This window comes from Schistocerca cancellata, chromosome 8, assembly GCF_023864275.1.
Source record: "Schistocerca cancellata isolate TAMUIC-IGC-003103 chromosome 8, iqSchCanc2.1, whole genome shotgun sequence".
Classification (NCBI taxonomy): domain Eukaryota; kingdom Metazoa; phylum Arthropoda; class Insecta; order Orthoptera; family Acrididae; genus Schistocerca; species Schistocerca cancellata.
In genome coordinates this window covers 362,612,789-362,631,516 of record NC_064633.1, presented here as the reverse complement: position 1 = coordinate 362,631,516, position 18,728 = coordinate 362,612,789, and the positions used below count along the sequence as shown (strand labels likewise).

The window sequence follows — 18,728 nt, the reverse complement described above, 5'->3', positions numbered from 1 at the left end:
TGCATATAGGCCTATCAATTTTACATATGTAAATTGAACTGTTTAAATATATTTAAATTTTATAATTAATATCTCAACTCTTCAAGGAATAAAATAAAATGAAAAAAAGGTGGTACCAGCAGGACTCAAACTGGGGTCCTCAAATTACCTTTCTGTGCTTTAGGCCACTCAACCATGGAGCCACTGTGACAACCATCCTTTAAAACGTTCTGATACTGTATGTTTGTACTATATGCTACACCCAGTTTTAAAGAAAAGTACTGACCTGGTGCTGTGAACAACGTAGAAGTCATAGTACCGGAAGAGATGGTGTTACATCAAAGCGTGCACAACAGAAAACAGACAACACTGCTCGTACTTGGTTGGTAGTTGTTGCTGCCAAATGTGTAGTAACAAAATGTCAGACACTGTAGTGCTGTTCACTAAAGTACATACGTATCACCAGAAATCTGAGGGGATCTTCTTACCACGTTTCTCATGGTAGTATTTTCATGACTCTGAGATTGGTGGACTTCGTGTTGTGGGATATCAGCTCATCATTCAGTTTGTTGGAAGCTCTGTCTGGTGGAGACTGAACTATAATGCCCGGCACCAATGTTGTGTTTTGTTGGTCCAAATTACATATCACCAAGGTGAATTGTTCTGATCACTTGTTAGTCCCAAAATATGTTCTCCACTAGCAGGAGCCACATTTGTGTCAGGGTGGGCATAAATTGTGGTGCCCATAATTGAAGGCACAGTGTGGATGAACTGCTGGAAATGATGGACAGATCTCTTGTTGCTGTACTTCACAGCTTCATGCTCATATTTGACAGCCCAGCAAGCTCCGAAACCTCTATGTCATCACAACTTTAGAATGTACAGAATACAAGAACATTAGGTACAAGAAATGAAAAGGAAACACACTGAACTTAAATTTTTACAGCAAAGATAACAAAACTAAGCAAGTCAGAAAGTTCATATGTATGTCGTGATATTCTCACAGCACACAAGAACAAAAATGTCGTATGAAAGTGAAGTGTCCATTGTACAACACTTCAGTCCTTTCAAAGAAATGCTTTTATTGTCACCTGACAATGAAACACAATTTGTTAACTGCATCATAAGACTGAATCTGCACCATTTCAGGAATTATGTGACTCGAAGCAGTAGACTGAGAGAAACATGTTGTTACTCTGTATCAAAAAGTGTGATTTGCATAGTACTTTGAACAACATCACACCGAACGAGGTGGTGCAGTCTTTAGCACACTGGACTCGCATTCAGGAGGACAACGATTGAAACCCGAGTCCGGCCATCCAGATTTAGGTTTTCCGTGATTTCCCTAAATCGTTTCAAGCAAATGCCAGGATTGTTTCTTTGAAAGGGCATGGCTGACTTCCTTCCCCATCCTTCCCTAATCTGATGTGACCGATGACCTCAATGTTTAGTCCCTTTCCCCAAATCAAGCAACCAACCAACAATGTCACATGGCACTTCTTCGTATGTCATTGTTCAGGGCAATGTGTCTACAAGTAAGGGCATATGCTACATGTAAACTCAAGGGACTAACAGCAGAGCAGGTGTCTGTCCATCCAACATTGAAGCAATCAAAGCTGGAGCTGGTAGTTGCAAAATAAAATACGTGGTCACACATGTAGGGCAACAAAATGTTTCAGTCATTTAGGTTTGACAGAAGGAGACACATTAGGTGTTGACCTTCCAAACAGAATTCCATTACATGCAATACTCCATAAAATAAGAGACAATTTGTCCAATCCCAAGCTAAAGAAAATCCATATGGTGACAACAAAAAAGATTTACACGACACTGAGCAGCATTAAAAATTTGTTCTGATGTCACAAGACATAAAGACTACGACACCAATTTAGAAGTTTGAATAAGTGAAAATAGTGCTAGCGATGGGCCTCGTGTGTTGTTCTACAGGGTGACTCAAAAAAATGTTTACAAGCTGAAATGGTACATTGGCTGTACAGGGATCAGTAATCACATAGGAACTGAGGGGTTACTAACACGACAAGACGGTGCAATGGGTCACAAGAGGGCATTGCTATACATTCATGGGCAGAGTGCACAGAGACCATCGCCATTCACACCATGGAAGCGTTGAAAGTAACATGGGTAGCTACACGTACTGTGAAATGGCTGAGATGCATTTGATTTATTACATGGCCAACTACAATGGGTGAGAAGCCATGAGAGAGTATCATCTGAAACATCCTTGTAGAAAGTTGCTGTGCCACACATTATTTGCTGCCTTGCGTTGCACATTGTGCAAAACCAGTTCATTCAATGTTTACAAGCCAGATGCTGGTCGCCAATAAATAACAGACAGTTGCGGCAGAAGAAAGCATTCTTGAAAGGGTGCAGCATACTCTGTCAATAAGTACACAATGTGTATCTCACACCACTGATATCCCACAACCACTTGTCTTGTGCATTGTGCCAGTGAATGACTGCATCCATTTCATTTCCAATGTGTACAGGTATTGGAACCGGGGGGACTATAACAAGTGCATGGGATTTATGCAGTGGTTTCTGCAGGAATCCACTGCAGACCAAAGATTCACAGCGATTTTCCTCTTCACTGTTGAGGCTCTGTACTCTCTTCATGGTGTGATGAATGTTCACAACCTACATAAGTGGATGGATGTGAACTCAATTGCTTCATGTAGCCATGCCTCACAATGCAAATTTACCCATAACAGATGGGCTGGCATTGTCAGAGAATGCTTAAATGGACCATACATTCTCCTGGACTGACTTGATGGTCACATGTATCTGTTTTCCTGCAAGAGGTTCTGCTAGATATGCTGAATGATGTTCCCATGCCTATTTGTAGCTGCATTTGATTTCAGTGTGACAATTTCAGCATGACAATTTCAGCAGACAAGTGAGGGCACATATGTAGGCAACCTTTCCTGGTTGCTGGATTGGTCATGGTGGGCCAGTTGTCATGGCCACCATGATCACCCAATCAATTTTTTCCTTTGGGGGTATGAAGCACCTGTTATACCACCGGAGGACCTAGTGGGTAGGATTTGTTGCTAGGATGTCTTCGAGTTACAAGAAGTATTTTTGAGAGGGTGTGCCATTCAATACAGTGTCAGTGTTAGATGTGTCTTGATACCTCTGGCAAAACTTTTAGCAACTTCTGTAGTGGGTGTCCATTAGTAGCATGTGACTAAATAACTGCAACGCCACTACACAGTAGCCCCGAATGGCCTTTGCAGCCATTTGTTCCTATGATATTACAAATCCTTGTTGTATACCTGATGTGCCATGTCACTTTGTAAATGTTCTTTTGAATCACTCTGTACCAGCCACTAGATACAAGCATCCAACGTCATCCACTCCCGAGCAAGGAAGATTTTCCCTTCGTTGTTGTGAATAATGCTCAGTGTGAAATTCGGAAGAAGTAAGGTAGCGACCGTATTTGCATCAATGGAACTCGTGGGACAAATAGTTATGGTTTTGAGTTAATTACACTTCTTTTGTTTTGCAAAATGAGACAAGGTTTCCCTAGTGCTGTTCTTATTACAAACAGAGTTAATCAAAAGATGCTATCATTTTTAATGAAATAAAGGCTGATGTAGAAAAATATGTCCTCAGATGTAGCTGAGCCATTTTATAATGCTGGGCTTTCACAGATGGAAGAACCAGTGAGAAGACTGTAGTTTTCATGGCACACTGAGAGAACACGGGAAAAAATACATGTACTAAAATCAAATTGAAGGAAACATAAGCTGAAGTTTATATGCTAGAGAGAAGTTCGCAAGGAGGAGAAGTTATAGCTTCTGAGCATGTATTTCCTTCAGCACTGGAGTGACTAATTTCAGACTCTGTTCAGCTGAGTTTGGGTACTATCACCAAGAACTGTTATTCTAAAAACAACAGGTTTTGAACATTCTGTAGCAGATCCAGCAGCAATATTAATACAAACATGCATGTTGAAAGAATGCACCGAGCAATAAATTACTTATATTTGCATGCCAAAAAAGTGAAACATCTAGGCAAATCCATCCATAGTAAATAAACAAACAAACAAACAAACATTGTCTGGGCCAACACTTTTTATTTGCTGACTATGAACACAGCTGTTGACAAACTGAACTTTGCAAAGCAGATTGAGACCGGTAGTTGGAAAATAAAAAGTTGTGATCTAGACGTGTTTGTTTTTTATTATAACAAAAGGCTCACAGCTCCAAAGACATGGCGTATGTTATGAAAAATCATGCATGCATAAACACTAATATGACAGATTTTGTGACAGTCCTAAAACAGTGGGAAGGGGTGATTTTGACCCCACATAAAGTATTTTCATATTTGTCTTAAACAAGTATTTTGTTTTAGTGTTCGTTAATCCGGAGCTTTTTTTCTAGTAATCACAGTAAATAGTTAACATGATAATTAATAATTATTTGTTTATTTCAACAACAAAATATCTTATAAATTTATTGTTGTTAATGCTAACATGTTTCCTTAATTGTAGATTTTCATTTTTTAACTACTTGTACAACCTTCTAGACACATTTAGTATGTTTGGCCTATATTACTTTAACATGTGTTCTGCATAAGGTTTTCTCTTGCTTTTCACTCAAGTAATTGGAATCTGCTAGATGCTCTTAGCACAGGTGACTTCTATTCTACGCGCACATTTTCCGCACACAGCTTTGTGGTTATTCATGCAGCTTTTGCTGCTATTGTTGCCTTTGCAGAGGATGAGTTGGCACTTCCTCTGCTTTCTAGGTGATTTCAGTCCCATATCCTCTTCCTTTGCCTGATGTTCTTGCTCTTTCATTCCCTTGAGTTCATTCACCAGCTGAAGAACTTCTCCCTTTCCATTTTCTTGTTCGTTACTATGTTGTACATGACCCTTGCTTTATTGCTGCTGTGTCCAAGATATTGCAGAAGACATGTATTGGCAATCTCCTACATGCAACCTTTGTAGTATATTTACAGTCATTTGATCAACCGTGTCCACCTCATTCATTGTTGCATTGTAGAAATTTTTGATTTCAGGTGTCTTCTTTCCGTCCTTGCTTGTTGCCACTTCAGCATGCAGTGTACTCGGAAGAATGACATTTTTGTTCTTCTTTCCTTTGTACACAGTCATGGTGCAGTCTGCGTTGCCACTGTTGTGCAGGATGGTGGCAGAGCATTGGGCTTCCTTACTTCGGGGATTTCACAATGGATCTTGCTCGTTACAACCAGAAATGAAGTTTTCTTTTCTTTGAGTTTCTTAGAAGGGACATAAAGAAGTTGTGTGTCATCACATTTCTTCCTTGATTTACAGATGGCTCACTGAAATGCAGAGCAAAGTACTCTTAAATGACTGTTCTCACTATATGTATCCTCTTTGCCAAGGCATGAGAAAGCATAATATATGTACTTTGTTGTTATATCGACAGCCAACCAGAATTTCAGATCATATTTGTCTGGTTTGTTGGACATGAACTGAATGAACCTGCATCTTGTTTTGCTTGGTAATAGTTGCTCATCAGTGGTTATTTTTTCTGCAAGGCAATAAGAACAAGTACTGTATTCAATTAACTTTTCCCAAATTTCAGATACAAGAGCGAATTTGTTGGATATTAGATGTTTCGCTCGGGTCGATTTTTCATGGAGATATCTGAGAAGCTTCTGAAATCTGTCCCTTGTCATAATGTCCTTGATAAAACTAGGACCCCAAGAGTGCAACCATAGGTCATCCACAGACTTACCTTTTGTACAAATGACATCCCGAGCATACATTATGCCTATCAGTTTCTCCATTTTGTCAAGTGATACTGTCAAAGTACACATTGTTTTTAGTATTTTTTGAGCATTTGATTCTGTTTTCTCCTAAAGTTCACAGCTGACCTTCTTCCAGGAGATGAGAAATTGACGATCTCCCGCAGGTTCCATCCCTAGCAAATATCTTTGTAGACACATCCAACTGTGTCTGCTGTGATGAAAGACGTGATGTTTGACAAGAATCTATCCTCTTCCACTGATTATTACTCGTTCACAATGTCTTCATCTTCTCATGTCTCAGGTACATAATCATCATCTTCATCAGTGAAGCCAATTTCCAATTCAACTTCAGAATTGTCTAAGAGATTTAACATTTGTTCATCAGAAAGTTCACGCTGACGATAGATTTTTGAAAACTTGTTTCACGGACAAAGACTATTACCTGAATGACACTATAGAAACTGTGATAGATTGGAATTTACACACGTCAAGTTGCAGCAATGAGCAGCAACTGCTCTGCATGGCTGCTGACTGTTGCCCCTTCATGTTATATTAATTTACATGTTTTTGGAACAGAAATTAGAGGCGGGTCAGCTTGACCCCTTCCATCGCTCTAGGTATATACAATGAAATGTCAAAGAAAATATAAATATTTTGTAAATCCTGATACATCATGTAAAGAGAAAAAAATTAGTAAATCAATAATTATTAATAAATAATTAATTTCTTTAATAGAGTATACAAATTGGATATGACAACATAGAAAAAAGTATGACGACAGAGGTCATTTTGATAACTTCCGCTGTTCTGGTGTTAATGAGTCCCGTCAGAGAAATTATATGATACATACATTAATCCTAGTTCCATAGATCATGAATATGACGTTTTGTAATTATGCGGAATGTGTCACTTTAACATAAGTTTTCTTTACACAAAATAATTAATTTGTTTTTTTTACTACTTCATATCTAAGAATTCAACTACTGAGTAGAAGGGGTTGTCATCCAGAAATTCTTTTAATTTGCTTTTAAATGGTGGTTGGCTATCTGTCAGACTTTTAATACTATTTGGCAAATGATCAAAGATTATTGTGGCAGCATAATTCACCTCTTTCTGTGCCAAAGTGAGATTTACTCCAGAATAGTGAGTATCATCCTTTCTACTAGTGTTGTAGTTATGCACTCCCCTGTTATTTTTGAATTTGGATGGGTTATTAATGACAAATTCCATAAGTGAATTTATGTATTCTGAAGGTACTGTGAATATACTGAGTTCCTTAAATAAATGTCTGCAAGGTGATCTTGGGTGGGCTCCAGCTATTATTCTGATTACATGCATTTATGCAATGAATACCTTCTCTCTTGACGAATTGCCCCAAATATGATGCCGTATGGGAGCAGTGAATGAAAATAGGCATAGTAAGCTAATTAACTGATATGTTTATCACCAAAATTTGCAATAACCCTAATAGTATAAGTAGCTGAACCTAACCGTTTCAGCAGATCATTGATGTGTTTCTTCCAGTTCAATTTCTCATCGATGCACACACCCAGAAATTGTGAGTATTCTGCCTTAGCAACAGGCTTCTGTTCATAGTCTGTATTTATCAATTGTGTTATGCCATTTACTGTACAGAATTGTATAAACTGTGTTTTCTCAAAATTTAGTGAGAGTCAATTTGCACAGAACCACTTAATAATTTTCTGAAAGACATTATTTGCAATTTCCTCAGCTGATTCTTGCTTCTTGGGTGTGATTACTATATTTGTATCATGAGTAAAAAGAACTAGCTTTGCATCTTCATGAATATAGAGTGGCAAGTAAACCATTTGTGCACTGTCCCACTCATACCACAATACTTACGTATATCTAGAAGAATTTCAAGATTCACACAATCAAAAGGCTTTGAGAGATCACAAAATATCCCAATGGGTGATGTCCGGTTATTCGATGCATTTAATATTTGATCAGTGAAAGCATACATAGCATTTCCTGTTGAAAAGCCTTTCTGAAAACATTTTGTTAGTAGGCCTACTTCATTTTTACAAATATGTGATGCTACTCTTGAGTACATTACTTTTTCAAGAATTTGGGATAAAGCTGTCAGACGTGAGATTGGGTGGTAGTTGTTAACATCAGATCTATCCCCTTTTTTATGCAATGGTTTAACAATAGCGTATATCAGTCTATCTGGAAAAATGCCCTGCTTCAGTGAGCTGCTACATATGTGGCTGAGAATCCTATGTATTTGTTGGGAACAAGCTTTTAGTACTATGTTGGAAATGCAATCAATTCCATGTGAGCTTTTACTTTTGAGTGAATTTCTTATTTTCCTAATTTCAGTAGGAGAGGTGGGTTGAATTTTATCAAATTGCATAGGTACTGCCTCTTCCATATACTGCCTCACATTTTCTATTGAATAGCTGGATCCTATTTTCTCTACAACACTTAAAAATTATCATTAAAAATGTTTACTATTTCTTATTTCTTGTTAACAAACTTTTCATTGTGTTTGATAGAAAAACAGTCTTCCTGTGCTCTCGGTTGCCCTGTTTCCTTTTTCACAATAGTCCAAATAGTTTTAATTTTATTATCAGATGTGCTAATCTCAGACATAGTGCACATACTTCTGGACTTTTTAATAACTTTTCTTAATACAGTGCAGTAGTTTTTATAATGTTTCACTGTTTTGCTATCATTACTCCTCCCAGCTATAAGATACATTTCCCTTTTCTGTTTACAAGATGGACTATTCTGACAAAGTGAAAACTCACAGGTAAACTCAATGGTATATGCAGAAAGCACAACTTAAGTGCAAAGTTGGCTCATGAACACAGTAGGAGGAGGAAAAGTCTAGTTTGTACTATCTACTTCTGAGATGAATGTAACTTACTTCGTTCAGGAATATTTGCACAGCTTTAGCTGCAAATTGATTTGTACTGCATGTCAAGCCTTATTCCTCAATATACATGCTCCGGCATCAGATGGGACATGTTTAAGAATATTCATTGTGTCTGCCTGCAGAAAATAAGCCAGCCATCCAGTTCAGCATATGTCAATAAGTTTTGTGCTGTTAATGATGACATCCAAAAAGATACATTAGACACGTGTGAAGAAGGGGTATCGGTAAGCCAGAAAGAAACCATGTTGTTCGAACTCAGCAGAGAAAACACGAGTATTGAGCAACAGATTTAAATCGTCAGAAATAGAAAATGAAGCAATAATTTGCTGATGTGATTGACACAATATCTTCTCCAAGGTAAATGGAGGTTTTAAAATGCCATATGTCAAGCCTGAAAATTACATTAACTTTTGTTAACTCAGACATCAAAGAATTGGCCCTTGCATTGTTGCCTTAAGAAGGGGACAAAGTACATAAAAAAGGAGAAAAATAGTGCGCCACAACCATAAGGACTTCAGAAAATCATGTACAGGTGAGGCGCAAGACATTGCTGTTTCTCTGTTATTAGAGTGCCAATGGAACTGACTTTTACACAATGCAGATTTATCTTATATAATTTTTTGTTTATAACGTTTCTTAGTGTTTTACAGTTCATATCGTAATTCTGCTTGTGCTATCACACTTCAGACAATGACATAAAAGATGTGTATTTCCCTTTATAGATTTTAAAAACTAAAATTTTCGCAGTACTGTTTTTTTCCTCTTTATTAAACTTTAATTTCCAGCTATACTCATAATTAAAGCAGTACAAAGCAACTTTAAGAAGTTCGAGTGCCATTGATATGTTAGCAGAAGATACTTTGACTAGGACGATTTTGAATTCATAGGTTGTCTCCAGCAGAGGAGTATATAACACAGTAAGTAAACAATCTCATTTTTACAGTTGTATTTAATTTCAATGTTTTTATATATACTACAAGTAGCATTACAATGTAGTGATAGGATGTACGGATCCGGTCGCCTTCGTGTTGCGCCACGGGTTAATTCCACTTAAGTTCGTACGTCCCGCCAAAGCTTGGCATGCTTCGTGAACTTGGGCCTGTAGATGCTCGTCAGGTACTAGACACAAGTCTGGTGCTGCCAGTAGCGGAGAAAATCGGCACTAGTGGAAAGATATTCATTTGTCTCCAAGCGCTGGTGCGTGTGTCACGTCAGCTATCATATGAGCACAAAACACACGGTTAATGTTGCCAGTACTGCAGAACAGAGTCGACGCTGCCCTCCCCTCACCGCCTCCCTCCACAGATAAACTGCGCGGGCAAGGCGTGCCTCCTATCCCGACAGCCACCGCGCGAACCGTGGACTTACCGTGATCAAACAGTAAGTTCCAACAGTAAGTACCAATAAACCCCTATTCTTCAAATAATCTAACTTTTATAATACCTTCAGACTTGTGATTACTTTACAGATGAGACAGTATGTTACATTTTGACGTTACGCATGCAAACGCAAAAAAATTAGAAAAGATTTGAAATTACCGGTATGTTTAAAGCTTAAAAGTCGCAAACTGCACTCATTGTCAAACACTGTGCGAGTATAGTCTGGAATTTGCGCACTGTTTTAAGCAAAAGTTAGTTTGTTAAGCATCTCAATATTTATGACGTTGTATCTCCTGAGCTATGTCTCGTACAATATTAATTTTGGAGGTATATTCAGTAGTATATGTGGGTATTGCCCGCAAAATGTGTTGCGAGAGTTAGTAGTAAATAAGTAATTAAACTGATGCTAAAGTTTTACTGCATGAAAAACGAAAATGTAGTAATTGAAACTTTTTTTCTTTCTTTCATCATTTTGAATGTGTATGTGTGTGTGTGTGTGGGGGGGGATGTGGGAGAGTGATAGCTAGAAGAAAAAAATCTGGGTGTTTACCCGCAGTGAGTTTATAATTCGCGCAAACGAAGTTGACCCTCCTCGCGGTGGCTGATGAGAGCGACTGTAAACGTGAAATGCCTTTACCGTCGCGGGAGAAACTGTGAATGTGAAATGCCTTTACCGTCGCAACCACCCGCGCCGCGCCAAGTGTCAGCTTGCGCGTGTAGTATCTGTCTCAAGACGCACATACAGTTTCTAACTACAGTGCAGGTATTACTGTGTTAAAACTTCAAGAATAGATTACACCTCTTAATGAGTGTATTATGACATTAGAGAGACCGTCTTCAACTGATACTGGGTGCCATAATACGGGTTAGTCATTTAGAAGTATAGATCCTCTGCAGTTCGCTTCACAGCGCTCTTCTGAGTTCGTATGTAGATGTAGCCATAAAATTCAAATTAAACGTGTGGGCTAATACGTACAGTACATATTACATAGTAATCCGACCTCTGTATGGAATGGAATTTCGCCGCAATCTCTGTGTCGCACGGTGAAACAGCGCGACACAATTTGGGAAAACCTGATCTACGCTAAGTTAAGTGGAAGAAATTAGGAACCTAACACCGCGGCCTTTGGTACTAGGGAATGAGAACACCGGCGTGTCTGAACGTGTTCAGCATTGCAACATGGATGAAAACTTAAAACCAACATCGGTTGATGTGAGGGAAAAACAACAAATGGAAAAATAACGCCCAATCTGATCACCCAAGCAGTAGAGTCCGTGCAGAATACGGTGGCCGATGCACAGTGACCAATTTTCGTCCAAAGAGCAGGGGGAGCTCACTCGTTTGTTTGGAAGGGGAGGCCGAGACTGTTACCTTTCGGCCAATCGGCAGTGACTGAATCGAGGCGCACGCCGTGCAGTCTTTTGCAAACGATTTTATAGGAACTATTTGGTAAAAAAAATCATTCCCATTATTTCATTAATGGTCATGGTTATTTTGATATTTACACAGCAGAAAGACACTGCGTGAAATTCGAAAAAGTTTGCAATGAGAAACAGGGTCACAATGTATTTTGCATTTGGTGCATATTACATAATGTGTTGCTGCATATGACTTGTAGCTAACATACAGAATTTTTCTTTAGACTTGGGTCGACGTCTCTGTCACCAATCTTGATAAAACTGATTTGGCTTAGCACTTAATAAACTTAATAAACCACTGTTTCAGAATTCTCTCGCAACAGCGTCTGCACAGCATTTTATTGAGGTGAGACTGTGTAGACTCCACTGTGTTTTGGCAAAAGAAGCAAATTTTAACATGGCAACAAGAGAAATGTGTAGGTTTTAGTCAAAATTCACCACTCGTGACACTATTCTGAAAGTTGCAAATGGTTAACAATCCAGGCGAAAATAAATCGTTGCATTTTAGGCGGAATTCTTTTTAGTACTAACGAAAGCAGAGGTGACAGACATTTCTGAAAGGTCGCCTTGCAAATGTGAGAGTGGGGGATTTCCACTTAATAGTTACAAAAATTGCTGTAGGCTTCGGTTTCGAACGCCACTTCCCCTCCAGCACTCGGCATTTCCCCTAAAGCACCAGTCCTCAGCCCCCACCACTACCACCCTCTCCACGCAAGCCCTGGTGACTGCGCATCTACTGTCCACGGTATTCTGCGCGGGCTCTACTCATTTATCAAAACCAGTTTCGGTACAAATCAATAGGGAGGGGTTTATAGAGAGCAGAAGATGTATGTGCTGACATCACATTCTGTAGTTCGTTGGTTTCTAAATGATTTTTTTAAGTGTGCTGCTTGAATTCCTCCTAGTCAACAGCAGCCGTGTGTTTAAATGAAAAGAGCTGCATTGAAGACCATCTGAGCCTCTTTTTGGAGACTCCTGGAACTAAAAGCTGTATGATAAATACACTACTGGCCATTAAAATTGCTATACCACGAAGATGACGTGCTACAGACGCGAAATTTAACCGACAGGAAGAAGATGCTGCGATATGCAAATGATTAGCTTTTCAGAGCATTCTCACAAGGCTGGCGCCGGTGGCGACACCTACAACGTGCTGACATGAGGAAACTTTCCAACAGATTTCTCATACACAAACAACAGTTGACCGGCGTTGCCTGGTGAAACGTTGTTGCGATGCCTCGTGTAAGGAGGAGAAATGTGTACCATCACGTTTCCGACTTTGATAAAGCTCGGATTGTAGCCTATCGCGATTGCGGTTTATCGTATCGCGACATTGCTGCTCGCGTTGGTCGAGATCCAATGAGTGTCAGCAGAATATGGAATCGGTGGGTTCAGGAAGGTAATACGGAACGCCGTGATGGATCCCAACGGCCTCGTATCACTAGCAGTGGAGATGACAGGCATCTTATCCGCATGGCTTTAGCAGATCGTGCAGCCACGTCTCGATCCCTGAGTCAACAGATGGGGACGTTTGCAAGACAACAACCATCTGCACGAACAGTTCGACGACGTTTGCAGCAGCATGGACTATCAGCTCGGAGACCATGGCTGCAGTTACCCTTGACGCTGCATCACAGACAGGAGCACCTGCGATGGTGTACTCAACGACGAACCTGGGTGCACGAATGGCAAAACATCATTTTTTTCGGATGAATCCAGGTTCTGTTGTTACAGCATCATGATGGTCGCATCTGTGTTTGGCGGCATGGCGGTGAACGCACATTGGAAGTGTGTATTCGTCATCGCCATACTGGCGTATCACCTGGCGTGATGGTATGGGGTGCTACTGATTAAACGTCTCGGTCACCTCTTGTTCGCAATGACGGCACTTTGCACAGTGGACGTTACATTTCAGATGTGTTACGACCCGTGGCTCTACCCTTCATTCGATCCCTGCCAAACCCTACATTTCAGCAGGTTAATGCACGACCGCATTGTGCAGGTCCTGTACGGGCCTTTCTGGATACAGAAAATGTTCGACTGCTGCTCTGGCCAGCACATTCTCCAGATCTCTCACCAATTGAAAACGTCTGGTCAATGGTGGCCGAGCAACTGGCTCGTCACAATACGTCAGTCACTACTTTTGATGAACTGTGGTATCGTGTTGAAGCTGCATGGGCAGCTGTACCTGTACACGCCATCCAAGCTCTGACTCAATGCCCAGGCGTATCAAGTCCGTTATTACGGCCAGAGGTGGTTGTTTCGGGTATTGATTTCTCAGGATCTATGCACCCAAATTGCGTGAAAATGTAGTCACATGTCAGTTCTAGTATAATATATTTGTCCAATGAATACCCGTTTATCATCTGCATTTCTTCTTGGTATAGCAATTTTAATGGCCAATAGTGTAAGTAATAATCCAAATCTATTCATTAAGACTCATTCATTTCTCAGCTGAGACATTTGTAATGCAGAAAATAATCTTTCCTTCATTGTGAGAAGTGATATGGAAATTGGGAATAGTGTATAGCTGAATAATTCCAGATCATCTGCTACCAAAAATTGCCCTACATTCTCCGTTGAACAGAAATTTCTTTACTCCAAAAACTATCAGTACTAATCACGGAGTCCCAAAAAATTAGCGCTCGTCCTTTCCTGATCAGTTCCTCAACTCAGATCCAGACTGGAAGAAGAGGAGTGTAAAATGATGTTGGAGGGTTAAGAGAGATTAGAACGTCACTGCTTCTTAGTGGTTTGCCGAAATCCACAACAGCCCTCAGTAACGAGATTACATCTCTGATTGGTGAAAACTGCGAGACATTGTCGAATAAATTGGTTTGTCGTTCTTTTGGAATTTTTCGGAATAAACGAGTCTCTTTAAGGTCCCCTTTTGACCAATTCTTGGCTACGTCCTTGTGTGTCCCCGCACTTGTCTCGGATGCGAAATCGGTGCTTTACCACTGCGCCATCTCGGTCAGAGACAGCAGCAATGGTCAACTGTAGCGGTTACCAGACGTGCGCGCGATGCACATATTAGGGATGCGACATCGGAAGAAAAATATAGATATTTGCTTCAAGCTTATATAGCTATACTAATTAACAATATCATATATTAATCGACTCAAAACTAATGATGTTTTGATATATCGAACCGGCCGCTGTGACCAGCGGTTCTAGGCGCTTCAGACTGGAACCGCGCTACCACTACGGTCGCAGGTTCGAATCCTGCCTCGGGCATGGATGTGTGTGACGTTCTTAGGTTAGTTAGGTTTAAGTAGTTCTAAGTTCTAGGGGACTGATGACCTCAGATGTTAAGTCCCATAGCACTCTGAGCCATTCGAACCATTTGATATATGGATGGCAAAAATTTAGTTCTGCAATTATGATTGCAACTTATGATTACACATGTTATTCAAAATTTGAGGATTGCTTTTTATAAACCTAAAAGAAGTTAAGGATTACCAAATTTAATTATACGTTATTTTACGTATAAATAGAGATATCTATGATGTATAATGCAAGCTAGGAATATCTTTCCACCCAATAATTGTGCTTCCCACTTTTACTGTCTTTTGACTTAAAATGCTTCCACACATCACTTTTGAGAGCCACGTTCCTTTTTTTATCTTCACACTCCAAAATCACTAATATGAACATACAGCAATTCACGAACAACACAAAAAGAAGAGGTTTTGAGAATTACATTTCAGACATTTCTACCAACTTTACTTTCGAGTTACAGGAGGTTACGAAAACCCAAAATTCAGTCAAAATTTCTTAAAAAACTTAAAAGTAAAAAAAACTGTAGGTATCGTTCTTATGTCTTAAATATTTCGGTGTTAAAAAGAACTTAGAGTTCAATTTTCTCTATGGTGAGTTAAATGGTGGTGGTGATAATATTATTATCCGATTATATCGCCACAAAATATCGATGTTAGCAATGAACAAATATTCGTAATATCGCATAAGTGAATCCAGTATATCGATACTTCGATATATCACTGATATCCTAGCCCAAGTGCATATGCGCGTCACCAAACGGCGATAATGAATGTATTTTGGAGCGCTTGCCTCTCTTGGCAAGAGGAAGTAATATCCTTTCTTAAAAGCTCTATATTACGCTCACGTGCGACATACACAGTTTGAAATGTACTGTTGTGGACTTGTTCAAAGAAAAAGGAATCACGATAAACACGGGGAAACCGCATCTCACTGGCATCGTTGACAGGTGAAAAAGGGATTTCCGCAATTTCTTGCGGATATTCTACGAGTTACCTAAGGCAGCTGCATGTGTTTATACTTTCATTAGGTGACAATTGCGTCAAATATAACCACAACCGAAAATTTGTGACATGCTGGAATTGTATGCCGGACCGGAACTCCTGTCTTTAACGCGCAGTGCACTGACAAAATTACGACATCTGAGCACGTGTTACGTATAGACTTGAAACTTCATTTTGCCACTGGTCTTCCTTCACACCTTTCAAACTTGTCGCAAACGTTGATCCTCGGGTGTATTAGCAAAGGAGTGAAAATGTGTCTCCACTATTACCCATATGTTTGGAACACAGCTGTATATGGAAGTGAGACATGGACTATGGGAAAACAGGAAAAAAGAGAGAAAAAGGAATTGGTGCTGTAGAAGGATGTAGAAAATTAGGTGAACGGATAAGATAAAAAATGAATAGGTTATCAGCAGATTTGTGCGAAAAGGAACTTTTGAGAATGCTGACAAGGAGGAGGGACAGGATGACAGGACACATGTTAAGACATCTAGGAATAACTTCCACGTTACTAGAGGGAGCTGTAGAGGGTAAAACTTTATACTGGAATACATCCAACAAATAAGTGAGGAAGCTGGGTGCAAATGCTACTCTGAGATGAAGAGGTTGGCGCAGGAGAGGAATCCGTTGTGGGCCGCTTCAGGCAAGACAGACTTCAAGCAAGTCAGAAGTCTGATGACCAGAAAATATCAATAACACGTTTAAAATCTAAGAGAATTTCTGTCAATTTGTATATAAACATTATGTTTAAATTCTTGATGTCTCGCAATGTTACTTGATTTCTTTTCCACTCTTCTTCTTCCTTGTAAGTATAAGGAAAAATGCCCGTTGGCGGCTTTATGTGATATTCCGGTAATTTATCGCCCCAAAGTTTCCACAGGCGCTCCTAATCTCTCCTTCCGACAGATTCTGATGACGACGCTTGGGATATCTCAGAGCCTCCATTCTGTCAGCGTGATGTTTCCATTTCTCTCTGTACTTAGAGACCTCAGTCGTGGAGAAGACGTTCAATTCCCGTTGCAAGTGGTGTTGACACAGTCCAGTCTGTTTACCCCGACCCTTGACAACTGATGACGACGCTTGGGATATCTCAGAGCCTCCATTCTGTCAGCGTGATGTTTCCATTTCTCTCTGTACTTAGAGACCTCAGTCGTGGAGAAGACGTTCAATTCCCGTTGCAAGTGGTGTTGACACAGTCCAGTCTGTTTACCCCGACCCTTGACAAATAGTTTGCTGAGAGAATTCAGTTCTCACTTCCGCGAGGCAGGGAAAGGACTGCCATTATCTTCAGAGGCGAATTCAGAAGGGGGGGTCGAGGAACTATGGATCTTAAAAGAATATCTTTGCAACAGAGCTTTCAGACGTAGCAGGAAAGAAAATTTTCTCGCTGTTCCGGTGGTATTATAATAGGTTAAGAATATACCATCGTGCACTCTAGATAATTTTCCACAGGCGCTCCTAATCTCTCCTCCTCGTTTAAGTCTTCTTCAGATTGATAGCTGATATTACATCCAAATTGTTTGAAATGTGACACTTGGTAAAGATCTCACCCCTTTACACCTGACTGATTGGTTTCCCCCGAAACCAAAGACCCTTGTTTTTCTCTGTCAATAAGTTAACACTGTATTTTCTACACAATTCGATTACAATGTACATTTACTTCTGCAGTTTACCTTTATGATTCTGGATGATTGTCATGTGATTAGCAAAGATACAAGCAGTAAGCGTACTGATCGTGAAAATAATAAGTGGTGTTCAGCTGCAATTATCTTGTAGGACCTCCTCAAGTAGATATTGTTGTGGTCTTCAGTCCAGAGACTGGTTTGATGCAGCTTTCCATAAGCCTCTTCATCTCCGAGTAACTGTTGCAACCTACATCCTTCTGAATCTGTTTAGTGTATTCATCTCTTGGTCTCCCTCTACGATTTTTACGCTCCACGTTTCCCTCCAATACTAAATTGGTGATCCCCTTATGCTTCAGAACATGTCCTACCAACCAACAGATCCCTTCTTCTAGTCAAGTTGTGCCACAAATTCCTCTTCTCCCGTATTCTATTCAGTACCTCTTCATTAATTATGTGATCGACCCATCTAATCTTCAGCATTCTTCTGTAGCACCACATTTCGAAAGTTTCTAATCTCTTCTTGTCTAAACTATTTATCGTCTATTTTTCACTTCCATACATGGCTTCACTCCACACAAATACTTTCAGAAAAGACTTCCTGACACTTAAATCTATACTCGATGTTAACAAATTTCTCTTCTTCAGAAACGCTTTCCTTGTCATAGCTAGTCTACATTTTATATCCTCTCTACTTCAACCATCATCAGTTCTTTTGCTCCCCAGATAGCAGAAATCATTTACTACTTTATGTGCCTCATTTGCTAATCTAATTCCCTCAGCATCGCCCTATTTAATTCAACTACATTCTATTATCCTCGTCATGCTTTTGTCGATGTTCATCTTATATCCTCCTTTCCGTTTAACTGCTCTTGCAGCTCTTTGACAGAATTACAATGTCATCGGCTAACCTCAAAGTTTTTATTTCTTCTCCATAGATTTTAATTCCTACTCCGAATTTTTCTTTTGTTACCTTTACTGCATGCTCAATATACAGATTGAATAACATCGGGGAGAGGCTGCACCCCTGTCTCACTCCCTTCCCAACCACTGCTTCCCTTTCATGTCCCTCGACTCTTATAACTGCCATCTGGTTTCTGTACAAATTGAAAATAGACTTTCGCTCCCTGTATTTTATCCCCGCCACCTTCAGAATTTGAAAGAGAGTATGCCAGTCAATATTGTCAAAAGCTTTCTCTAAGTCTGAAAATGCTAGAAACGTAGGTTTGCCTTTCCTTAATCTATCTTCTAAGGTAATTCGAAGAGTCAGTATTGCCTCACATGTTCCAACGTTTCTACGGAATCCAAACTGATCTTCGCCGAGGTCGGCTTCTACCAGTTTTTCCATTCGTCTGTAAAGAATTCGTGTTACTATTTTGCAGCCGTG

General features: G+C 39.8%; 1 protein-coding gene across 2 annotated transcripts in view; it reads left to right on the top strand.

Annotated features, from left to right (window-relative positions):
• The first annotated feature begins 9,901 nt into the window (after positions 1-9,901).
• The window catches only part of LOC126094913 (glutathione S-transferase D7-like), a 91,968-nt gene continuing 83,141 nt past the window's right edge, over positions 9,902-18,728 (top strand). Inside the window, exon 1 of one of the 2 annotated variants that reach the window (XM_049909557.1) lies at positions 9,902-10,018. The gene's annotated coding sequence lies outside the window, so the exon portion shown is untranslated. Of the gene's footprint in view, positions 10,032-18,728 lie in introns of both variants that reach the window. The other variant, XM_049909556.1, reaches the window with a different exon arrangement.